This window comes from Mytilus trossulus, chromosome 1, assembly GCF_036588685.1.
Source record: "Mytilus trossulus isolate FHL-02 chromosome 1, PNRI_Mtr1.1.1.hap1, whole genome shotgun sequence".
Lineage (NCBI taxonomy): Eukaryota > Metazoa > Mollusca > Bivalvia > Mytilida > Mytilidae > Mytilus > Mytilus trossulus.
The window spans coordinates 28255083-28280439 of NC_086373.1; the positions used below are offsets into that span (position 1 = coordinate 28255083).

General features: G+C 32.5%; 1 long non-coding RNA gene across 2 annotated transcripts in view; it reads left to right on the forward strand.

The window, feature by feature from the left end:
- The window catches only part of LOC134707347 (uncharacterized), an 83850-nt gene that overhangs the window by 21320 nt on the left and 37173 nt on the right, over window positions 1-25357 (forward strand). Inside the window, exons 2-5 of one of the 2 annotated variants that reach the window (XR_010105700.1) lie at window positions 286-1020; window positions 4505-4574; window positions 4891-6505; window positions 7876-7939. This is a non-coding gene — a long non-coding RNA (uncharacterized LOC134707347). Of the gene's footprint in view, window positions 1-285; window positions 1021-4504; window positions 6506-7875; window positions 7940-25357 lie in introns of both variants that reach the window. The other variant, XR_010105699.1, reaches the window with a different exon arrangement.

A 25357-nucleotide genomic window follows, 5' to 3' on the forward strand; every position in this document is an offset into this window, starting at 1 on the left:
TTTTTAGTTTGAATAAAGAGTCTAAACTGTTTTTAAATATGTAATACGCAACCAAATCTCTGTAATCTTCTCCAAGTTTTATTAATGTTTCTGTCAAAGGCGTTTGAGGTCTGATATCATTTCTGGTGAAATATCAACCGCCACCACACAAGCGCCGTCTATTTTTTCAAGAACACTGTGAACATAGTCGACTGCAAGTTTTTCATATTATTTTTCATGTTACGTAATATATTTGCATATAATATTACAGAAATTTAGAGTACATAAAAATTACATTTTTTTAAGGTCTTACAAGAAACGCAACATATCAACAATTCGTACTGTAACATGGAACGACAACATTGGTGTTCATTTTGTCTTATCCGTTTTAAGAATGAGTTTAGGTTACGAGCTCATCTTTATATCCATGCAAAACAACCACGCATTCCTTGTAGTATGTGTCCGTTAACATTTGTGCATTATAGTCAATTAGGACATCATCTCAGATATAGGCATTCAGATTATATCATCAACACGTTTGTTGAAAATGCTGAAAGTATTTATTGAAAAGATATAACAGACATCACTCCTGAGGTAAAATCCGTTTCCGAATGGACAGACAGTTCCGAAGAGCAGTGAGGAAGGGGATATTTCGGAGGATACAGATTCTAAAATTGTGGAAGAGCCCGTGGAAAACTTTTCGACTGAAATACAATACATATTAGCACAAAATGGGGATGATGTTTCTGACAATAAAAATCCTATAGGCGAATTCGATTCGAAAGGAGGCAATACTAAACATATGAACAATTTAGATGGACAGAATGGCATTCTATCGAGTTGTGGTGTTTCATTTCTTGTCGAATTAGAAAGGGAAAATGCAGGAACATATTATTTTAATATCACAAGGAACATTCCTTAATCAGACGATAATTCTAAACTACCCATATTACAACAGCGTATGGAGTTGGAGTTCCTCAGTTCAGATGACAGTGTGTCTTTTCAACGAACTCGAGATGAAAATACAGAGCCTGACTTACGGTTTATAGGCAATTAATACATTAAGATACGAACTGATCACAATGTTTACTACTTCATTGTTGCCCTTAATTATTACGTATAATTGTACGGTATATATATATATCTTATAAGATTGCGGTGCCGCTTGAAAAGATCTCTACCAAACACGTCTATTCTTAATTCTATAGCTTTCGTAAATGATATACGTGTAGCTGTAAACAATAACTTCAAATCATAAAATATTTTACCAAATCATATTTACCTGTCTGTGTCTGTCAACCTGTTATTGTCATTTTAAGATAAATTAATGGCTCCCTATGTCTTTAAAACCAAATATAAAAAAATCAATTAAACCGTATTTGATTTATGTTATTTAAAAAAAATATATATAAGTAAACGCATAAAAATGCAGACATAAAAAACAACAATGGTTGTATTACAACTGATGAATACATCAGACTTACAGATCGATGGTACAATATTCACATGATAGATCAGTATTTTTCTTTATGTAAAGGTAGATCGCATGCTTCAAATGACTGTAATATTGAAATACATGACTAACAAATGTTGTCTGCATACATTTAGATTGCCAGCATGTCCCCTTTTAATTCAAAATATTCGCTCGTAACAAAAATTCAGTAGTTTTAATACCTGGGCTTACTCGTACAATTATCTGAAGCATCAGCCAAAACTGACCATATTTGCACTTTATTATGTGAGTTGTTTGTTCTGTCAGGATCGATTGTTTTAAACATACAACTGCAATATTGAAACACAATGACCACATAATGGTGTCGGCATCAATAACGAGCGTCATCACTTCCTCTTTATATTCTAAATATTGGCTCATACCTCAAATTCAGTAGTTTCGATTCCTTTGGCTCGTATAACAAAATCATGTGATCGCATTAACACGCGCTGACCATATGTGCACTTTATTGTGTAAGTTAATATGACCGCACAACCAGGATAATAAATCAAACACAATGACTTCAAAATGTTGTCTGCATCAATTTAGAGTGCCAGCATGTCCACCTTTTATTAAACATGTTTTCAGTATTGACATGCCATAAAAAATCAGTAGTTTTGATTTATCAGGCTTCAGAGTAAAACGAAATGCTGACCATATTTGCGCTTTGTTTAAAAAAAAGATATAGCTGCATAATAAATCAGTAATTTTTTCACTCAGGATAGCTGTAATAATACAAAATTATTGACAGGTTTATTGGAAGACAATGACTTTGTCCACATCAATTTTTAATGCTACTAGAATTTTCTCATTGTATTCCTTTAACTAAAAAAATATTGACTCGTAAAAAAAAAGTCGGTAGTTTGAAAACTAAGGCTGCCTTTTAATAATACAAATATTTGATCAATACAACAAAATTGACATTATTTGCAATTCGTTATGTAAATATATATACATGTAGCCCAATTTTAAATTTTAAATTCTAACGGGATGGATGGTATTAAACAAAAGAAACCAATATTAAAACACAATGACTACTAAATTTTATCCACATCAACTTAGAGTAGTTTCATATTTGCACTTTATTACGTAACTTTATATGGCCCCATTACAAATAAGTAATTGTGTTTAGGTCATGAGGAATTGTAATACAAATGACAGCTATATTGTTATACAAATGACAGCTATATTGTAAGAAAAATGACTATAAAGTATTGTCTGCACTAGTTTTGTGTGCCAGGATGGTCACTTTTTATTCAAAATATTAACTCGTCACACAAATTCGGTAGTTTTGATACCTCAGGCTAGCTCGTATGCCAGAAGTAATTGACCGCACCAACCTAAACTAGTCATACTTGTACTAAGTTTATATGGATGCGTAAACGTGAAAATAAATTATCATTTATTTTAATGTCAGGATCGATTGTATAATAAAAAAGACAGCAACATTGGAAGACGATAACTACAAAATTTTGTCCGCATTAATTCAAAGTGCAAGCATGATCTCTTCTTATTCAAAATTTTGATAGATCACAAACAATTAGTACTTTAAATATATAAGGTGAGCTCACATACTACATTTTTCCAAACGCCAAAAAAAGAGTGAAAAAGGCATATTCAACAACACGTTTTGTCTAGCATGTCGGACAACTGATGTTCTTAAACCCTGCTGACTGACATTGACGATTGCCAAATAACTTGATCACAAGATGTAACAAAATGGATCTTAAAATAATTTTAATACTAAACAGAAAACAATAAACTTGCGACAAAGATGTTAAACCACAAACATGAGGTGCACAAATTAGAACATCATATCCGGATCTCGATAATTAATGTCTTTTCCGTGATGTTAGGGATCAAAACGGTATTTGAAAGGCCATAAAATTCACCTCAATTTAGGATAGACTCTTGAATTTTGATAAGTCGAGATAGAATGAACGGATTATATAAACGGAGTGAAAATATAATACAAGCCCAAACGATTTTTTTTTAACAAGTCTAAATTGAAAACAGCATTGAAATCAATGATTTCGTTAGTTAAAAACAGCATTTTATACGTCTGCATTGACTCTTAAAATTCAAGAGTCTAGTATCCAACAATGAGGTTCATTTTATATGGTCTTCCAAATACCGTTTCTATCCCTAACATCACGTAAGAGACATTTATGGTCGATATCCGGATCTGGTGTACAAAAAATATTGATACCTTATGTTTGTGGCATAACATCGTGGCCACAAGTTAATTGTTTTCTGTTGAGTATTAATTTTATATTAAGATCCATTGTGTTACATCCTGTGATCAATTTTAATTGGCAATCGCCAATGGCAGTCAGCAGGGTTTAAGAACATCAGTTGTTTGACCTGTTAGTCAAATGCGTTTAGTTTAAATATACTTTTTCACTTTTTTTGGTCTTTTGGAAAATGTTGTTTGTGCTGTATTGTGTCATTGGTTATTTTACTACTTCTTAGTTTTCTATTTACAGGTAAATCTCTAAGGTGAGGTGCATCAGTATATTGTATGCCAGCATTATATCTTATTTAAATCGGTCGCATATGTACGAGTCGTGTTAAATTCGAATAAATTACCTTTTTCCACTAATTGCCATACAAACAAAACACTAATACAAGACTTATAAATGGATATTTATTTCTTCACAGTTCAACTGCAATTCATATGGCTCTCTGTAGATCTTTTTACTGGTTAGGAATTAATAAAAATATATTGCCGGTTTTTTTTTTTTTAAATATTTGATGAAAGAGACCACATATTATATCCGTGTAATATATTACTTTTTTTTATAGGGAAATTCATTTCAAAATTCTAACTGTTAGTAAATTCACAAATCTCTACTGCCTTGATTTAGAATTCATTTGAACTGAGGTAAAATCTTCTTAAGATGATCAGCATTATCTCCAATGATACACAAAAAAAGAAGCCACGTATCTCAACACTCAATTCCAACTCATTTGATCTTGAAACAGCCAATGCCTCTGCTTAATACATTACATAGAATTACTGTCTTTTTCTAGTTTTATGAGCATATTTGATGATCTTCCATAATGGCCATGATGTGTTCTCTCTACTGCTGTATCACTGCAGGTAATCATCCATAAATTATGAAAATGCATAATATAAAATGTATATTAAATAAAATTTTCAACATGAGAAAAATACTCAAACTTAATAAATCTGCATTCGAGGCTATTAATTAGGATCTGTAAAAAAATTCAAAATGAACTTATTTTTTTAAGTGTACACTGTTGTCCATTGTTCATTCATTAAAAAATTGAGAATGATAATGAGGAATGTCTCAAAGGAACAAGAACCCGACCATAAAAAACAACAGTACAAGGTCACCAACAGGTGTCTCCTTTTTTATATTTAATTATTGACTCTTTTTTATTACTCATTTCAGGAGAACATTCAAACTTGTGGAATAATCACACAGCATCAGAAGCAAATGTTTCGACGACTATTTTAAACAGGTTTATTCAAATGACTGTTCGAAAAAAGCAATACATATATTAAGATAATAAACTGTACATTTATTCTACCTAACATGACAGCTCTATTGAATGTGGTTTACTTTTGCTGAAAAAAAAGGAATTAAAAAGTAGTCACGTACAGCAGTCGTATCTTCAACTAATTGCGAATAAATGACATTTTTCCTTTGCAAGGAGAGTCTTTAAAAAGTCGACTCTTGCTTGCCAAAAATAAACAATAGATATAGGAAGATGTGGTGTGAGTGCCAATGAGACAACTCTCCATCCAAATAACAATTTAAAAATTAAACCATTATAGGTTAAAGTACGGCCTTCAAGCACTTTTATGAAAAGATGTCTTGTATGACCATACCAATGGCAAGTTCAATTTTAGACAATTAGTGGTAAACGCATTCGAACACATGTATCGGCATTCGAGGTTACTGATTATTTAAAAAAAAAAAACCATCTGAATAAAACTAAGTGTACACTGTTTTCCACTGGACATACATTACTTATTTCAATAATTTTCAACAATTGTATATTTTTTATCATTAATGTCAGGAGAATTTTCAAACTTGTGGAATGATCTAATAACCGCAGAATTAAACAAATCGTCTTTCTTTTTTTATAAAACAGTAATATACTATTTAATTATTGTCTCTTTTTATTCTTAATTTCAGGAAAATCTCCCAACTTGGTGAATAATCTCACAACATCAGAAGCAAAACTTATGGAAATCTTTACAAACAGTTATATTTAACTGTTAGGAAAAGCAATAATCAATATCAAGATAGTCAAATGTACATTGAATCTACCTTATATGACGGCACTTATGAATGAAGTTTAATTTACCAAAAAATAACTAACAAAAGAAGGCACGTAAAACGGTCTTATCCATAAGCAATTTAAACAGTCGAAACTAGTAACAAAGTATGCACCAAAATAAATAAGCACTTTTATAACAAGATGCTTTCAATGAACATAACAATGGTAGGGTCATATTTCAGACAATAAGTCATGAACGCATTCGTAAACATATATGTCTAAATGCCTTTTGTCTATATGCCTTTTTGTTTATATGCCTTTTTTGTTCCTGTCTTAAATATGACTTGAATATTTGTACCATGGTAAATGGTTCTTTATATATTTGTTTGAATTATGGGGAATAAGATTATAACACAATATTGACTGCTGTGCTTCAATTTTTGACATTTTTACCTAGTATGCCTGTTTGTTTTATTTACAAATGATTGTCAATTTAATGGAATTTAATATGACAGTCATACAAGTAAAATGTTTAGCTAGCTTTAAAACCAAATTTAAACCATCATTTTTGTATAAAAAGAAAATGCCTGTACCAAGTCAGGAATATGACAGTTGGTCTTCATTGGTTTGATATGGTCACTTTTGTATATTGTACATACATAACTAACTTGTTTTATGTTCAATTATTGGCTCTTTTTAAAATTATTTCAGGAGAATTTCCCAACTTGTGAAATAATCTGACAATATCTGAAGAAATCTTTTGGCGACTTTTATAAACAGGTATATTCGACTGACTGTTAGCAATACATCAAGATTATCAACTGTACATGTATTCGATCTAATATAACGGTACTATTGAATGTGGTTTAATTTTACTGTAAAACAATTAAAAAGGGTATGCACGCAAAACGATCTTATCCAAAAGCAAATACAAATAAAATGATGTTTTTTTTCTATTGCAAGAAGAGTCTTTTAACAGTCAAAAATAGTGACAAAGTATGCACCAGATTAAGTAAACACTTTTATAAAAAGATGCTTTTAACAAACATATCATTGGTAAGTTCATAGTTCAGACAAATAGTCGTAAAAGTATTCGAAGACATATATCTGCATTCAAGATATCTGATTATTTTTGGTAAAAAATCTAAATGAACTTAAACAAATAACGTGTACACTGTTCTTTATTCCTCTGTGTACATTGAAGTCAAACATTTTCTATTTTGAAATAAACAATACATTTTTCAAATTACTCGCAATTTTTTAAGTTCATTTTTTGGAAAAATGAAACCAAAATCTTTTGATATCAATTCATAAAAATCCTTTGTTCAATAAAATTTGAAATTTGTAAAATTCATGAGATAACACATTTCGATTGCATGAGGATATTACAAAAAATGATAATAAGTTTGTGTTGAAAATGATTTAATTTTTTAACAGTTTAGATAATTAAACATTTGCATTTGCTTGTTTGAGAAAAACTAAATTTTTGTAAAAAGTAATTATATGAAAATTGCTGACATTTAGCATTTTTCGATTTGACTTTATCATGTTTAGATATGTAAAAATGAAAAAAAAATGCTCAAAAAGTCTTTTCAATTTGACTTCAAATACTAAAAGTTGATCCAATATGGAGCATTTTTTTATTTTTCATATTGACATTATAAATTGAAAAATGAAAAATCTTCAAACGAACATCATTTTATCTTACCTTGCAGTAACTAAAATTAAAAAAAGATCATTTTTTTTTAATATTAAATGAGTAGAACGAAATGAAATATATGTTAATATAGATGCTTTAAATTTTCAAATTGTTTACACCATTTTTAAAATATTTCCCTAGTTTTGTCTTTCTTTTTCTTTGTTGTTATTATTATCTTTTTTAATATCCTTGTGAAATCAAAAATTGTAGTTGCAATGTGTGTTAGCAAATTTCAAATAACATTAATAAAATGATTTTTCAAAAGTCTCTCCAAAAGAATTTTGCGACATGTTCAAAAACATTTAACTTTAAAATGTGAAGAGCAATTTGCTGAATTATTTGTGTAGTAAAAAATGTCAGCTGTTTGGCGTAAATATACACGGTCTTCTATTGTACATTAACCTACTTCATTTATAAACAATTATTGATTATTTGTCATTACTATTTTCAGGAGAATTTCTAAATTTGTGGAATTATTTCTAAGCAACAGAAGAAAAAAGGTGGACTTTTTCAAGGTTTGAACCTACTTTATCAAAACTTCGAACCGACCATAACTCTGTATTTTTCTCTCAAGTAGATCATAGCTACCCAGATTCCTTTTGCACCTGGTACGGACATACGTCTTGTCGTAGAACTTTTTTATCAACTATTTTGTAAGGTGGGGTAGGGTATCAGAGACGAACTCTAGATATTCTTAAAAAAAACTAAATAGAATAATACCCTAGACTTTGTCCTCACGTAGACTTCAGTAATCCTGCTTTTCTTTTGCGACATTGCCGAAGTACATTTGTTTATAAAAATTTCTAAAAATTTCTAAAAAGAGTTCGGTAGGGTATCAGAATTTGGACCTACTTGAAAAAATAAACCGGAGAAAATTCTGTATATTTGCTGAAGTAGACATAACTCGGACATTAAGAATTGCCGTAGAACATTTTTTGTGTATTTTTCTCTAAGAGTCGGAAACGATGGCCGGTCAAAACTTTGGACCTCTTTAATAAGCCATAAAACCACGGAGGAGTTTTCTCAAGTAGACCTCAGTTACACAGCTTTCCTTCACACCTAATGTAGACAAAATAATTGTCGAAGAACTTTTTTTATTAACTTTTCTGTAAGGGCGGGGTATGGTGTGAGACCTTAACTTTGGACCTACTCAAAAAAAGTAATCATAAAAACATTCTGATTTTTTTCTCAAGTAGACATCAGCTACCCAGCTCCAGATTGCACCCAGTTCGGTCAAAATTATTGCCGTAAAACATATATTTTTTAAATTAAAAATATTTTATTGAAAACTTTCACATTTGTTAGATATACACAGAAAGAACCAGTACCTGATCCCGGCCTCACTAAACGTTAGATTATATATTTTTAAAGAAAACTATTTAGTAATTGTATGTATTCAAAATCATCAAATATATACAATATATTATTATGTATCTATTATTTCCATATTGTTCAATAGAGAGATAATTTTATTTAGGAGAGAAACAAAGAATAAAAGAGAAAATGACAAATTAATTAAAAACAAAAGCAAAATAAAAACAAAAAAGAGAGCATAAAAATGATACAAAAACTTTGAAATTTTGATTTTTGACAGCAGTAATTTTTTTCATAAGATACATCTTTAACAAATATGGTTTCCAAATGTAAATAATTCATAAAAACACAAATCAGATACTAAAGAATGTACATGCTATTTTAGGTACAAAACTAGAATAAAAAACAATAAGCAACTAAACAGAATATCATATAAGATATATGTATAGTGATGTGGAGAAGGCTCAAAGCTGGCGTTGTCAGGTTTTTTCGATTTATTAGTTTGACTGTCACTCTGGTATCTTTTATTCCTCTCTTCTAAAGCAACATACACAGCAACATAGCGAAATCCTAAGCTGCTTAAGTGTACATTATTCTAGTAATGGAAGCCAGGTGTCCCAGTAGAGGTTTGCAATGTGAATAGGCTTTGTTTAAAAAAAAATATATTCTTCTCTAGTATTAGATTTTCTTTTACAGAATTTTTCAGCCCTGTTAAATTTTATTTGATTTTCACACAGTTCGGTTCTTCAAATAAAGAATTTTGATGACAGCATTATTATTTTTTCATCTTATAATTTTCTGTTTTTCCTAAATTTATGAAAATAATTATGTCGATGTTAAATGGAATAATTATTTGTGTTTGGTTATAAATTCAGTCACTGAGTCTTATCCATAGATCTGCTATTTTATAGCATGTTCAAAATATAGAATCAGTGGAGTTGTGAGCTTTTTCTGGAGTAAAAAGACATACTTTGCACGGTTTTCAAATAAAAATTATTGATCATTGTTAAGGACCATGTTTATATGGCGACCAGTCATTTCAGCATATTATTGAAGTAAGCGAAGAGATATATATCTAGAGATTTGTGTGTACCGTCAAGAAATATTTATGTGTCATCTGTGTATTGGGAAATAAGATATTCTGTGTCATCAATGTTAATTCCTTTGATTTATATGTTCTTTCTAATTAAAATACCTAGAATTTCATCACATATTACAAAAATGTGTAGTGAAAAAGGATTCTCTTGTCTACAGCCACTTTGAATCTGAAAGAAATCTGATAAAATACCCAGTTTAACATGACTGATGTAAAACTTTTTATCCATTTCATTTTTATAAAGGGTCCAAAATTGAAAAAATCTAATACTTCATTTATGAATTTCCATGATACGGAATCAATTTTTTTCTTCAAAATATATGAAAAGGAATAGACAAATCATGAACCTCATTTTAATAATAATACCCTGCTTTTAAGTTATTGACCATTCTCTCCTTTAATAAGCATAAATGTTAGATCTGAAAACAAATTTTTCAACATTTGTCCAAAGGAATTTAAAAAAAATCATTTGTAAAGCCATCTGACCCTGGTCTTTTCTCATTTATCATACTACGTAAAGCTGTTTTCAATTCTTTATAAGTTATCTCCCCCTCTAAATATTCTTTTTAAGTAACATTTATTTTTTCAATATCAGAATCAGGAATTTCACAATCAAGATTTAATTTACTCAAGTTTTCTCTTTAATATACATTTTTATAGTAATTGTTGGTCTCTTCTAATATTTTATCTTGTTTACAAATTGTCTCCTCTTTTTGTTAATTAGTTTGGGGAAGGTTTTATTTATTAAATGTTAAGTTTCCATATTAAAACAAATTATCTAGATGGTTTTACTTCTGCATTTTTGATCTGATATAGTATCCCCTAATTTTGTTCTTATCTAATTATTCTAAGATCAGATCTATAGTGTTCAATTTGATTTAATATTTCCTATTTTAAGATGCTTTCCTCTTATTTTTGAATTTATCCTGATAATATTTTTTTACTGTTTATCTCTGATTTCTGTAAGTAATATTTCTAAAAAGAGTCGGTCATGTATTGAAAATTGGATGATATTTTTTATTTACTTATATGTAATGGTAAGAAAGGGTGACCCCGAACCTTTGACCAGTTTTAACTAAAACAAACCAAAGCCGAACACCATCCTAGATACAGTGACCTACTGATAGAAAACATTCCGCTTCCCTTTGCACCTAGTTTACACAAAAGTATTGCATAGGACATTTTTATCAACTTTTATGTAATGCAGAGGTTGGATATCCGACCCAAAATTTATTTGTTTTCTGTAAGGTAGTTGGATAGAATGTCCGACCCCAACTTTAGACCCACTTAAAAAACTAAGCCGAAGAACACTCTGGATTTTTTTTTCAAGTGGACAAAAGCTACCCAACATCCCTTTTGCACCTAGAACTGACAAATGTATTAGCGTAAGACATTTTGTATTAACTTTTCTGAAAGGGTGGGGTAGGGTTTAAGACCCTTGATGTGGGCCTACGTTTAAATCTAAACAAAAATAAACCAAAACACACTCCGATTTTCTTATTTTCTGAAGTTTACATAGGCTACCCAACATTCCTTTGCACCATGTGATGAATGGTAAAGACTAAAATAATGCCGTAGAACATTTTATATTAAATCTTCTGTAATGTAGGCATCGGGTGTCAAATCCAAAACTTTGGACCTTCTTAAAATAAAACCTAAGCCTTACAACACCCTGAATTCTTAGCGTAACATATTTTTTATAAACTTTTCTGTAAGGGTGGGGTAGCTTGCCGACCCTAAACATCCCTTTGCACCTAGTGATGACAAATGTATTAGCGTTGGATGTATTTTTATTAACTTTTCTGTAACGGTGGGGTAGGATGTCCAACTAAAAAAAAAACATACGGGAAAATTGAAAAGTAAACCAAAGAACACTCTGGATTTTTATTCTAAATGGACATAAGCTGCCCAACAACTCTTTGCACCTAGTGAAGACAAAAGTTCAGGGTATGTAATTTTCTGCTAACTTGTCTGTAAATTGGGGTAGCTTGCCGACCCCAAAATTTCACCTACGTTAGAAATAAAAACTAAACCGAAGAACACGCTGGATTTTTTTCTCAAGTAGACATAAGCTTTAAGCTACCAAACATATCTCTGCACCTAGTGATGACTAAAGTATTAGTGTAAGACATTTCTTTATATTAATTTTCGGTAAGGGTGGGTTAGATTGTCCTTCCCTACATTTGGACCAACGTTGAAAATAAAAAAAACAAAATAAACAAAAAAACACTCTGGATTTTTCTCAAATGGAACTAAGCTACGCAACATCCTTTTGCACCTAGTGATTACAAAGGTTTAAGCGTAGAACATTTTTTTTATTAACTTATCTGTAAGAATGAGGTAGCTCGCCGACCCAAAATTTTAACCTATGTTAGAAAAAAATCAAAAAAAATCAAAGAACACTTTGAATTTTTTCTCAACTGGACATAAGCTACGCAACATCCTTTTGCATCTACTGATGATAAAAGTATTAGCGGAGGACATTTTTTATTAACTTTTATGTACGGTTGGGATATGTAGCAGCCCCAAATTTTCACCTAAGTTTGAAATAATATAAAAACAACAGAAGAATACAATGTACATTAGATGTTTTTCCAAAGTGTACAAAAGCTACCAAACACCCCTTTAAACCTTGTGCTGACAAAAGTTTTAGCGTAGGATATTTTTTGTTAACTTTTCTGTAAGGGATGAGGAGGTGTTCTGCCCAAAATTTTAACCTACGTTAGAAATAAAAAACCTACATAAGACTCATCAGTGACGCTCATAACAAAATATTTGTAAAGCCAAACAATTACAAAGTTGAAGAGCAGTGAGGATCCAAAATTCCAAAAAGTTGTCCTGTAAGCTACCCAACATCCCTTTTCATCTAGTGATGACAAAAGTATTAGCGTAAGGCCACACCAATTTAATTTCTTGTTCTACGGATTTTTGGACTCCAAAAATTGGGGGGAGTGAGCGATTTGAAAATTTTAATAAATAAATATTTAATTTGCAAATTTTTGAGGCGAAGCTTAAAAAGTAAAGGCGAGCGATTATAATTTTTTTTTGTAAACATAAAATAGTAGGTTTTGACTATATTAAAACTTGATTTATCACTTGTACCTTGACATCTCTTTAATTTATGAAGCATTTTTTCCCTGTTCAACAAGAAATAATTGAATAATTAAATCTGGTCTATGTATGTGTGACTGACAATGAGACAATTCTCCATCCAAGTCATAATCAGGTTCAGAACAACCCCTTAATGTTATGAATATCCCTTTTATGAGGGATCAAAATAAGTTATAATATATATTTTTTGTAAAAACACTTTAAGTACAAAAGGGCTTATATTTTCCCAAAGAACTATTATATTTGGTATGTAATGGTCAAAACATGTCCAAGAATTTTGTAATATTCCTGGACTTTAACCATGTTAACACATAAACTTTTATAACAGTTTAATATTATTCAAAATAAGTGGACCCATCCCTCTTTTAGAAAAGTTGTTTAAAATATAATGCATTTCTCCTCTTTTTGAGTAAAAAATTCTAAGTTGTCAACGGTTTTGTATAGTAGCACTGTACAAATCCTTAGTATTTCGATTTTCTATTCTACAACAGTAAACATGGTAAAATGACCCCTTCAAGGCCCTTGTCTGAGGGAGGGTTGGTCCCAACCTGATAATAACAAACATAGGTCAAAGTACGGCCTTTTACACAGAGCTTTGATCAACACCAACCAGCAAGCTATAAGGGACCACAACTTAGTATTGTACACACTTCGAACAGGAAAACCAACGATCTGAATTATATTTCCAATCGGGGAAATACCAATGAACCACATCAACAAACTATTACTGCTGAACGACAGGTCCCTGAATCAACCAGGACAGGTGCACAAACCTGCAGCGGGTATGACCGTCACCATACATTATAATTGCTGTCGAAGGCAAACCCTTCAGAAGTTCTTTGTACTTTATTTTAACAACGAACATTTTCTTTATAGGGATATAAGTTAGGGGGAAAGAAACCAACGTTTTGTTCTGTACTGGTATTTCTATTTATATCGGAGCACTCCCGCTTGGAATAAATTGGTTTAATGCTGAAACAAATATTCTTGCAGATATTTACAGTGTTGTGGGGTGCTGATAGGGTTTAAATCGTTATATAAAGGCTAGACTGTGATTTAAAAAAAACAAATGTTGAGATCTTTATATAATATTTACAAAAAAAACGGTGCGGGAAATGGACATGATTTCATTTCCGGATGCGGAAAGCGGGAATATAATAAAAATTAAAAAAATCTGTTTTGTAAAAAATAGGTGCGGGCGGGTCCGTCGAACAAGGAATCAAATTGGTGTGGCCTAAGACATATTTAAAATCAAATTTTGGTAAGGGTGGGGTATATTGTCCGACCCCAAATTTGGACCAACATTAAAAACAAAAAATAAAGATAAACAAAAAAACACTCTGGATTTTTTCTCAAATGGACGTAGGCTACGCAACATCCTTTTGCACCTAGTGATGACAAATTAATTAGCGTAGGACATCTTTTAAAAAAAATCTGTAAGAGTTGGGTAGGGTGTCCGACCCAAACTTTGAACCTACCTAAAAATTAAAAACTAAACCAAACAACACCCTGGATTTTTTCTCAAGTGGAGATAATCTACCCAAAATCCCTTTTCACCTAGTGATAATAAAAGTATAAGCGTATGACAATTTTTGTAAACTTATCTGTAAGGGTGGGGTAGATTGTCCGACCAAAATGTTGGACCTACGTTAAAAATTACAAACTAAACTAAACGATCCAAAATTTTTGATAACAGAAGAAATAAAAAAAAAAGGAAGAACACTCTGGATTTTTTCTCAAGTGAACAAAAGCTACCCAATATCCTTTTGCACTCAGTGATGACAAAAGTATTAGATTAGGGCCATTTGTCATTTTTTTTTGTAAGGGTGGGGTAGGGTGTCCGACCAAAATATTGAACCAACGTAAAAATTAAACCAAAGAACACTCTGGATTTTTTCTGAAGTGGAGATAAGCTCACCAACATTCCTATGCACCTTTTGATGACTAAAACATTAGCGTGAGCCATTTTTTTAGTTATTTTTTTGAAAAGATGATGTAGATTTTTAAGACCTAAATTTGGCCATACGCTAAAAAAAACCCCAAAAAACCCAAACAAACCAAAGAACGCTCTGGATTTTTAAAGTGGACATATGCTACCCAAGATCCCTTTGCACTCAGTGTTGACAAAAGTATTACCGTAGGACATTTTCTATTAACTTTTCTGTAAGGATAGGTTTTGCTGTCCGACCCAAAATTTGAATTAACGGTAAAAATAAAATTCTAAACCAAAGAAAAGTTGCATAAGCTACCGAACAACCGTTTGCAAATAATGATGACAAAAGTTAAGCGTAGGATATTTTTCATTAACTTTTTTGTAAAGATGGGGTAGATTGCCGACCCCAAATTTTCACCTACGTTAGAAATTTAAAAAAACTAAACAAAAGAACATTCTGGACTTTTTCTGACATAAATTTCCCAGCATCCCTTTCCACCAAGTGATGACAAAAGTATTAGCCTCAGACATTTCAAATTGATTATTTTTAAGGGTCGAGTAAATTGTTCGACCCAAAATTCGACCTACGTTAATTAAAAAAAATATGAAAAAAACTTAACCAAAAAACATTCTGGATATTTTTCAAGTTGACATAAGCTATCTAACATCCATTTGCAGCAGGTGATGACAAACTTTTAATCGAAGAACATTTTTGTAAATTTTTTCTGTAAGAGTGGGGTAGCTTGCCGACCCCAAATTCGCCTGATAGAAATAAAAAAAAAAACTAAACAGAAGAACACCCTGTTTTTTTTCTCAAGTAGATATAAGCTACCCAACATCCCCTTGCACCTAGTAATGACTAAAGTATTAACGTACGACATTTTTTATTATCTGTTCAGTAAGGGTGGGATACATGGTTTGACCCCAAATTTGGAACTACGTTAAAAATATAAAAAAAAATAAACCAAAGAACATTCTGGATTTTTTTCTCAAGTTGACATAAGCTACCAAACATCCTTTTGCACGTATTGATGACAAAAGTATTATAAAAGGATATGTTTTTATTATCTTTTGTGAAAGCATGGGGTAGATAATTCGACCCCAAATTTGGACCTACGTTAAAAATTAAATCAAAAATCTTAACCATTGAACATTCTGGATTTTTTCTCAAATTGACATCAGCTACCGAACATTCTTTTGCACCTAGTGATGGCAAATGTAATAGAGTAGGACATATTATAAGTAACTTATCTGTAAGTATAAGTTAGGGTGTCCGACCCAAAATTTTAACCTACTTTAAAAGAAAAACTAAACCAAAGAACACTCTGGATATTTTCTCAAGCGGAGATAAGCTAACCAACACCCCTTTGCACCCAGTGATGACAGGAAAATTAGCGTAGGACATTTGTTTGATCAATTTTTTCTTAAGGGCGGGGTAGATTGTCCGACCCCAAATTTGAAATTTAAAAAAAAGAAACTATACCAAAGAACACTCTGGAATTTTTTTTTTAAGTGGACATAAGCTGACCAACAACCCTATGCACCTAGTTATGACAAAAGAGTGTAGGACATTTTCTATTCTATAAGGGTGGGGTAGCTTGCCAACCAAAACTGTTGTAACGTTAGAAATAAATAACCAAACCGACGAACACTCCGGATTTACTTTTAAGTGGACACTAGTTACCCAGCATTCCTTTGCACTCTGAGTAACAAAAATATTAGCGTAGGGCTTTTTAAAATTAGTTTTTGTGTCAGGATGGGATAGAGTGTCCAACCCCAAATTTGGACCTACGTTTGAAATGAAAAAAATAACCAAAGTACACTTTGGATATTTTATAAGTGGATATAAGCTACCCAACAAACCCCAAATTTGGACCTACGCTAAAAATAACTAAACGAAACCAAAGAACACATCTGATTTTTTTTGTCAAGTAAACATAAGCTACGCAACATCCTTTTACACCTAGTGATGACGCAACACCCCTTTACACCTAGTGATGACAAACAAATTAGCTTATGACATTTTTTATTAGCTTTTCTGTAAGGGTGGGGTAAGTAGCCGACCCCAAATTTTCACGTAAGTTAGAAATAAAAACGTGCACCTAGTGATGACAAATGTATTATCGTTGGACATTGTTTTTTTAATTTGTTTGTAAAGGTGAGTTAGATTGTCCGACCCTAAAAATAAAAATGATAAACCAAAGAGAGCTCTTAATTTTTTGAAAAGTGGACATAAGCTACCCAATAACCCTTTGGACCTAGTAATGACAAAAATATAGCGTAGGACTTTTTTTATTGAGTTTTCTGTAAGGATGGGGTAAGGTGTCCGACCTCAAAATTGGACCTTCGTAAAAATATAAAAAAATGAACCAAATAACACCCTTGATTTTTTCTCAAGTTAACATAAGGTACCAAGCCTCATTTTGGGTCTCGTGCTGAGAAAAGAATTGTCGCAGAACATTGTTTTATTAATTTTTCTGTAAGGTTGGGGTAGGTTTCCGACCCCAATTTTTCACCGACGTTAAATATAAAGATAAAATTAAGCAAAGAACACTTATAGATTTTTTCTAGAAGACGTAAGAAACTCGACCTACGTACAGAATTAAAAGAATAAATCAAAGAAAACTCTGGATTATTTTCTAGCGCATATAAGCTTCCCAACATCCCCTTGCACCCAGTGATGACAATAATTTAAGAGAAGGACATTTAAATTAACTTTTCTGTTCTATGGGGTAGGGTGTCCGACCCTAAAATTGGACCTACGTTAAAAAAAATGCAGAACACCATGTATTTGTTCTCAAGTAAACATAAGGTACAAGGCTTCCTTTTGGGTTTCTTGCTGAGAAAAGTATTTTCGTACAACATTGTTCTTTTAACTTTTCTTTATTTTTCTGTAACTGTGGGGTAGGTGGCCAACCCAAAATTTAGACCTACATTAAAGATAAAAGATTAACAAAAAAAACCTCTGGATTTTTTTCTAGTAGCTTCCCGATTTCTTTTGCGCCAAGTAATGACAAAAGTATTAGCAAAGAACATTTTTATGCCCCACCTACGATAGTAGAGGGGCATTATGTTTTCTGGTCTGTGCCTCCGTGCGTTCGTCCATCCGTCCGTGCGTCCGCTCGCCCAACTTCAGGTTAAAGGTTTTGGTCAATGTAGTTTTTGATGAAGCTGAAGTCCAATCAACTTGAAACTTAGTAAACTTGTTTCTTATGATATGAACTTTCTAATGTTAAAGCCAAATTAGACTTTTGACCCAAATTTCACGGCCCACTGAACATAGAAAATGAAAGTGGGAGTTTCAGGTTAAAATTTTTGGTCAAGGTAGTTTTAAATGAAGTTGAGGACCAAACAACTTGACACTTAGTACAAATGTTCCCTATATGGTATGATCTTTCTAATTTTAATGCCAAATAAGATTTTTTACCCGATTTCACCGTCCCTTAACATGGAACATAATAGTGCGAGTTGGGCATCCGTCTACTAAGCACACATTCATGTTTATTAACTGTTTTGTAATTGTGGGGTAGATTGGTCTACCCCAAATTTGGACCTACGCTAAAAATAACTAAACGAAACCAAAGAACACATCTTTTTTTGTCAAGTGGACATAAGCTACGCAACATCCTTTTGCATCCAGTGATGACAACAGTATTAACGTAAAACAATCTGAATTTACTTTTCTGTAAGGGTGGGAAAACTTTTCACCTACTTTAGAAACAAAAAAACTAAACTAAAGAACACTCTTGATTTTGTCTCAAGGGGACATAAGCTACCTACTATCCCTTTTCACTTTGACATTTTTTTTTAACTTTCTGTAATGGTGGGATAGGGTGTCCGACCCCAAAATAACTAGGTTAGAAATAAAAAAAAAAAACCCACGAACACTGAATTTTTTCTCTAGTTGACATAATCTATCTAACATCCCTTTGCATCTAGTGATGACAAAAGTATTAGCGTAGGACCATTTTTAATATTTTTTCTGTAAGGGTTGAGTAAGTCGTCGACCCCAAATTTTCACCTACATTAGAAATAAAAATAAATAATCCGAAAATCATATTCATATTTTCTCAAGTGGACATATACTATCTAACATTCCTTTGCATCTATTGATGACAAATAAATTAGCGTAGGACATTTTTTATTACCTTTTCTAAAAGGGCATTTTTTTCTGTATTGGTGGGGTAGATTGTCCCACCCAAACTTTGGATCTACGTTAAAAATATGAAAGTAAACCAAGGAACACTCTGGATCTCTTTTTAAATGGACATAAGCTACCCAACATGCTTTGCAGCTAGTTATGACAAGCGTAGAATATTTTGTATTAACTTTTCTGTAAGGGTGGGGTAGCTTCTTGACCCAAATTTTAACCTATTTTAGAAATAAAAAAAAAGTACTAAATCTAAGAAAACTGGTTTTTTTCTCAAGTGGACATAAGCTACGCAACATATTTTTGCACCCAGTGATGACAAAAGTATTAGCGTAGGACATGTTTTGAATAACTTTTCTGTAAGGGTTAGGTAGGGTGTCTGACCTCAAATTTGAACCTACATTAAAGATAAAAAACTAAAAAAAGAAAACTCTGGATTTTTTTCTAGTAGACATAAAGTACCCGATTTCTTTTGAGCCAAGTGATGACAAAAGTATTCGCGGAGGACATTTTTTCTGTAATGATGGGGAAAACTTGTCAATCCCAAACTTGGACCTACGTTAGAAAATAAAAACTTAACCAAACAACACTCCGTTTTTTTTCAAGGGGACATAAGATATCTCACAACCCTTTGCACCTAGTGATGACAACTGTATTAGTGTAGGACATTTTTATTAACTGTTCTGTAATGATTGGGTAGCGAGCCCACCCAAAATGTTTATCTACCTAAGAAATGAAAAAAAAAAACTAAACCAGAGAACGCATTGTAGTTTTTCTGTAGTGGACAGAAGTTAACCAACATCCATTCGCATCTAGTGATGACATATGTAATAGCGTAGGACATTTTGTATTAACTTTTCTTTGAGGGTGGGGTTGGGTGTCTGACTTTTAATTTGGACCTACGTTAGAAATAGGAAACTAAACCGAATCACAATCTGGATTTTTTCTCAAGTGGACATTATCTACCCAACATCTTTTTGCACTTAGTGAGGACTAAAGTATTAGCGTAGGCCATGTTTTTAGTAAATTTTCTGTAAGGGTGAATAAGGTGGCCGACTCAAAATTTGGACCTACGTTAAAGATAAAAAGAAGACCGAAGAACACTCTGGATTTGTGTGAGTGTATATGAGCTACCCAAATCACTTTGCAACTTGTGATGACAAAAGAAAAGCTTTGGACATTTTTATTAACTTTTCTGGTAAGGTGTCCGACCTCAGATTGGACCAAAGTTAAAAATTAAAAAAAGTAAACCGCAGAGCACCCTGTATTTTGTCTCAAGTAAACATAAGGTACCAAGCCTCCTTTTTTGTCTCGTGCTGAAGTATTGTCGTAGAACATTGTTTTCTGTAAGGGTTGGGTAAGTGGCCGATCTCAAATTTTCACCTACGTTAGAAATAAAAAAAAAATAAACTAGATAACACATTGGAATTTTCTCAAGTGGACATCAGCTAACCAACATTTCTTCCCATCTAGTGTTGACAAATGTATAAGCGTAGGACATTTTTTTTAATAAATTTTCTGTAAGGGTTGGGTAGGGAGTCCGACCTAACATTTTGACCTCCGTTAAAAGATAAATAAATCGCAGAACACCCTGGATTTTTTCTCAAGTAAACATAAGGTACAAAGCCTCCTTTTGGTTGGAAAGTGATGTTGTAGAACATTGTTTTATTAACTTTTCTCTAAATTTGAACCTATGTTAAAAATAAAATACTCAACCGAAGAACACTGTGCATTTTTTCTCAAGTAGACCTTATTAACCCAACATCCCTTTGCACTTAGTGATGACAAAAGTGTAAGGGTAGAACATTTTTGATTAATTTTTCTGTAAGGGTGGGGTGGGATGTCCGACCCTAAATTTTGATTTACGTTAAAAATAGAAAACTAAACCAGAGAACACTTTGGATATTTTCTCATGTAGACCTTATTTTCCTAACATCCCTTTGCACTTAGTGACGTTAAAAGTATAAGGGTAGCACATTTTAAAATCTATTTTTCTGAACGGGCGGGGTTGGGTGTACGACCCTAAATTTGGACCTACGTTCAAAAATAAAAAACTAAACAAGAGAACACTCTGGATTTTTTTTCTCTAATAGACATTAGCTACCCAACATATCTTTCGACTTGGTGAGGACTAAAGTCTTAGCGTAGACATGCTTTTTTTATTATTAATTTTACTGCAAGGGTGAAGTAGGTGGCCGACACGAAATGTGGACCTACGTTAAAAAAACCCACCGAAGAACACACTTATTTACACAACATCCCTTTGCACTTATTGATGACAAAAGTATAAGGGTAGAATTTTTTTGATTAACTTTTCTGTAAGGAAAGGGTGGGGTGTTCGACCCTAAATTTGAACCTACGTTAAAAACTAAACCGTAGAAAACTTTGGATTTTTTTCTCAAGTAGACCATTTTTACCAAATATCCCGTTGCACTTAGTGATGACAAAAGTATAAGGGTAGAACATTTTTGATAAACTTTTCTGTAAGGGCGGGGTGGGGTGTCAGACCCTTAATTTGGACCCAACATACCTTTGCACTTAGTGAGGACTAAAGTCTTAGCGTAGACATGCTTTTTTTTATATTTATTTTGCTGAAAGGGTGGAATAGGTGGCCGCCACAAAAATTAGACCTACGTTAAAAAAATAATAAACCGAAGAACACCCGTATTTACACAACATGCCTTTGCTCTTATTGATGACAAAAATATAAGGGTAGAACATTTTTTATTAAAAAAAATACTTTTATGTAAGGGTGGGGTTGGGTGTCTGACCCTACATTTGGACCTATGTTAACAATATAAAACTAAACCAGAGAACACTCTGGATTTGTTTCTCAAGTAGACATAAGCTGCGCAACACCCCTTTGCACTTAGTGAGGACTAAAGTCTAAGCGTAGGATATGTCTTTTTTTTTTAAATTAATTTTATTGTAAGGGTTGAGTAGGTGGACGACACAACATTTGGACCTACGTAAAAAAACCAATCAACGGAAGAACACCCTGGATTTTGTTTGTCAAATAGACAAAAGGTACAAAGCCTCCTTTTGGTTCTCGAGCTGAGGAAAGTAATATCATAGCACATTGTTTTATTATTGTTTTCTGTAAGGGTGAGTTAGATGGCCGACAATAATTTTCACCAACGTTAAATTAAAAAAAACTAAACCAGAGAACTCATTGGATTTTTTTTTCTCAAGTGGACATAAGCTTACCAACAATGAGTATAACTAGTGATGACAAATGAATTAGCGTGAGACATTTTTTAATAACTTTTATGTAAGGGTGGAAAGAGGGGTGTCCGACCATAAATTTGGACCTAAGTTAAAAATAGAAAACTAAACCGTAATACACTTTGGATTTTTTCTCAAGTAGACCTTTTTTTACCAATATCCCTTTGCACTTAGTGATGACAAAAGTATAAGGGTAGAACAATTTTGATAAACTTTTCTGTAAGGGCCGGTTGGGGTGTTCGACCCTTAATTGGACCTACGTTTAAAATAGAAAATTAAACCAGAGAATACTCTGGATTTTTTTCTCAAGTAGACATTAGCTACGCAACATTCCTTTGCACTTAGTGAGGACTAAAGTCTTAGTGTGAGACTTTTTTTTAATAACTTTTCTGTAAGGGTGGGTTAGGGTGTCCAACCCTTAATTTTACCAACGTTAAAAATCAAGAAACAAAACCAGAGAATTCATGGGATTTTTTTTCTCAAGTGGACATAAGCTAACCAACAATGAATAAAACTAGTGATGACAAATGGTTTAGTGTGAGACATGTTTTTAACAACTTTTCTGTAAGGGTGGGGTATGGTATCCGACCCTTGATTTGGACCTACGTTAAAAATAGAAAACTCAACATAAGAACACTTTGGATTTTTTCTCAAGTAGACCTTATTTACCCAACATCCCTTTGCACTTAGTGTTGACAAAAATATAAGAGTAGATCATTTTTAATTAACTTTTCTGTAAGAATGGAAGTGGTGTCCGACCCTAAATTTGGACCTTCGTTAAAGATAGAAAATTCAACCAAAGAACACTTTAGATTTTTCTCAAGTAGACCTTATTTACCTAACATCCCTTTGTTTTTAGTTTTGACAAAAGTATAAGGGTAGAACATTTTTGATTAACTTTTCTGTAAGGGTGGGGTGGGGTGTCCGACCCTAAATTTGGACATAAGTTAAAAATAGAAAACTTAACCGTAGAACACTTTGGTTTTTTCCCTAAGTAGACCATATTTACCAAATATCCATTTGCACTTAGTGATGACAAAAGTATAAGGATAGAACATTTATGATCAACTTTTCTGTAAGGGCGGGGTGGGTTGTCCGATCCTAAATTTAAACCTACGTTTAAAATAGAAAACTAAACCAGAGAACACTCTGGATTTTTTTCTCAAGTAGACATTAACTACGCAACATTCCTTTGCATTTAATGAGGACTAAAGTGTTAGCGTAGGACATGTTTTTTAATGATATTTCTGTGAGGGTGAGGTTGGGTGTCCGACCCTTAATTTGGACCTACGTTAAAAATAGAAAACTCAACCGAAGAACACTTTGGATTTTTTCTTAAGTAGACCTTATTTACCCAACATCCCTTTGCACTTAGTGTTGACAAAAATATAAGAGTAGATAATTTTTGATTTACTTTACTGTAAGAATGGGATAAGTGTCCGACCCTAAATTTGGACCTTCGTTAAAAATAGAAAACTCAACCGAAGAACAATTTAGATTTTTTCTCAAGTAGACAATATTTACCAAACATTCATTTGCACTTAGTAATAACAAAAGTATAAGGGTAGAAAATTTTTGATTAACTTTTCTGTAAGGGTGGGGTGGGGTGTCCGACCCTAAATTTGGACCTACGTTAAAACTAGAAAACTAAACCGTAGAACACTTTGGATGTTTTCTTAAGTACACGTTTTTAACCAAATATCCCTTTGCACTTAGTGATGACAAAAGTATAAGGGTAGAAAAATTTTGATTAACTTTTCTGTATGGGTGGGATGGGGTGTCCGACACTAAATTTGGACCAACGTCAAAACTAGAAAACTAAAACGTAGAACACTTATGATTTTTTTCCTAAGTAGACCGTATTTACCGAATATCCATTTGCACTATGTGATGACAAAAGTATAAGGGTAGAACAAATTGTTTTAACATTTTTGTAAGGGTGGGTTGGGGTGTCCGACCCTAAATTTTGACCTACGTTAACAATTGAAAACCCTTTTTCTGTAAGGGTTGGTTAGATAGCCGACCATAATTTTCACCAACGTAAGAAATTAAAAAACTAAACAAGACAACTCATTGGATTTTTTTCTCCAGTGGACATAAGCTTACCAACAATGAGTATAACTAGTGATGACAAATAAATTCGCGTGAGACATTTTTTTTAAAACTTTTCTGTAAGGGTGGGGTGGGGTGTCCGACCCTAAATTTGGACCTTCGTTAAAAATAGAAAACTCAACAAAAGACCACTTTAGATTTTTTCTCAAGAAGACCTTATTTACCAAACATCCCTTTGTTCTTAGTTATGACAAAAGTATAAGGGTAGAACGTTTTTGATTAGCTTTTCTGTAACGGGTGGGGTGGATGTCAGATCCTGAATTTAGACCAACGTTAAAGATAGAAAACTCAACCTAAGAACACTTCGGTTTTTTTCTCAAGTAGACCTTATTTATTCAACATCCCTTTGCACTTATTGATGATAAAAGTATAAGGGTAGAACAATTTTGATTTACTTTTCTGTAAGGGTGGGGTAGGTTGTCCAACCCTTAATTTGGACCTTCGTTAAAAATAGAAAACTCAACAAAAGACCACTTTAGATTTTTCTCAAGTAGACCTTATTTACCAAACATCCCTTTGTTTTTAGTTTTGACAAAAGTATAAGGGTAGAACATTTTTGATTAACTTTTCTGTAAGGGTGGGGTGGGGTGTCCGACCCTAAATTTGGACATAAGTTAAAAATAGAAAACTTAACCGTAGAACACTTTGGATTTTTCCTCAAGTAGACCTTATTTACCAAATATCCATTTGCACTTAGTGATGACAAAAGTATAAGGATAGAACATTTTTGATCAATTTTTCTGTAAGGGCGGGGTGGGTTGTCCGATCCTAAATTTAAACCTACGTTTAAAATAGAAAACTAAACCAGAGAACACTCTGGATTTTTTTCTCAAGTAGACATTAACTACGCAACATTCCTTTGCATTTAATGAGGACTAAAGTGTTAGCGTAGGACATGTTTTTTAATAAATTTTCTGTGAGGGTGAGGTTGGGTGTCCGACCCTTAATTTGGACCTACGTTAAAAATAGAAAACTCAACCGAAGAACACTTT